Below are 2,085 nucleotides of genomic sequence, written 5' to 3' on the forward strand. Positions count from 1 at the left end.
ACAAAACTCATAACTAGCAACATATAAAATGTTTTTCTAAATTAAAAAAACAAAGACCCATGTCACATCATCATCAACATTTAGAAACTCAAGTAGGGCTGTTGACATGTGAGTGTGACTGTGAGACTGTGTTAGATTGGGACCATCTCCATGGAAACAACATCAATTCGATGACTGACTGCATTGCAGAGTACACTACTTTCTGCGACAAAGTTGAGAAAATCAGACAGTCAGTCAGTGTTTCAATGGTAGACACAGGATATATTCCACCTCTGTGTCCAATGACAGAAACCTGGACACAATTCCCTCTAATTACTAATAGGAACCTGGCTGACATCATACACCACCTGAATTCCAGCACTTGCTGCCTTGATACTCTGGCAACAGGGTTTTTTAAGAGTGTTGCACATTGTATGGCCTCAGAGCTTTCAGACGTTTTGAATAAGTCTCAGCTTTCAGGTATTGTTGCTCTGTGCCAGTCTAGAGAGTCACTTATGAACAGCTATAGGCCCGTATAAAACCTCCCCTTTCTTAGTAAAATCATAAAAAAGCTGTTTTTCAAGGTGTGTACAAACTCCTAACATTAAATAAGTGTTTTGATGTTCTCCAGTCAAGTTTCCACATCCCAGCACTAAGACAGTTCTAGTTCAAGTCCGTAATGACATCTGCTCCAATACGGATAGTGGCAACATTTCAATCGTGGTCTCTTAGTGCTGCATTTGACATGGTTGATGTTGTGCAACTCAGGTAGCTAAGCTGATCAGTTATCGAAGGCTATTAATGAATATTATTAATAATTATTAAAAATTAATAAAGTCGACTATTTATCAAATTGAATCTTCAAAATGATAATAATTCTCGTATGGGGCACCACCCCGGGGCCTTAATCCAGGGAAAAATGATAACTTAACAGCAGAAAATCAGTCTCAGATGATTAAGGTTTAAGTATAGTATAATATAATTGAAGGAGTGAGATTCGAGCACTGGCTCTGCTCAAACAATCAGTTTGTGACCGAAACTTGCATGAAACAACAGAAACCACTCATTAAAAATCAATCAGAATTTATTTACATACGGGTATCAAAGCAGATGTAATTGAATACCCAAATAAATCCTGATGGCACACTACATCATTATAAGACCATTAATTAAGAAAAACAACAATCAATAAAAATGAAATGAAAGTTAAATGCATGGAAAAAAACGAAATCAAAGCAGTAACATGATATCAACGAACCTTTCCAGTTCAACAACTTGGGTGAAAGATGGCTGCGGTATTTAAAGATGGCGGGACTGTAACCACGCCACGTGCAATTAGACCGGATGGTGATCCCGGTGTTTAAACCGTGATCAACTGGCGAAACAGCGCTTTAAAACATGAATGACTAGCAGAAAGTGGCGACGACCAAATAGTCGAACACAATAATGATAGCAATGATAGTGATGTATGCAGTAAACTCAGCTCTGAACACAGATTTAGCTCTGAAACTTTCTAAACTAAACTAGTACACTCAGACTCAAAACCTCATGCCTTCCGGTCGGGATCGGGAAGCTGCGGGTTCTGTCGGGGTTCCAGTCCGATGCGGCCTCGTTTCTCTCGGCTCCATCATGCGGCTCGGCTCGGCTCAGTCCTGTGGGGACCTCACGGGCAGGACGATCCTGCAGGGGTTCCCCGGGGCGGGCAGCCACTCAGCTTGCTCTCCACGTTCCTCCTTTGAAAAGAAATGCAGTCTTGCTGCGTGCGCACAGCCGGGTAGATCTCTCCGATCACGGAGCCTCTTGACGCGCCTCCAGGCGTGCGGGGACAGTCCACTGGAATCAGGGCCGTCGCCGTTCATCACCAAGGCGCGGGCTCACGGACCTGGAAGAGTCTGGCTTCCGGGCTAAAAGAACTCAAGCAGAGGAAAGGTTAGGAGGAGCAGGAGGGATGGAGCGCTGCCTCGCTCCAGGACCGCAGCGGCTCTCCAGGCCAAGCTGGAGCGAGGGGCTGCAGAGCATGGGCCGGCCGTGGAGCAACGCTCCGCTGGATCTTCTCTCCCCCCTCCCAGGGGGGGAGGAGGAGATGGGATCATTGGCCCGCAGCCA

Source organism: Cololabis saira, chromosome 5 (assembly GCF_033807715.1).
Source record: "Cololabis saira isolate AMF1-May2022 chromosome 5, fColSai1.1, whole genome shotgun sequence".
NCBI classification, from domain to species: Eukaryota; Metazoa; Chordata; class Actinopteri; order Beloniformes; family Belonidae; genus Cololabis; species Cololabis saira.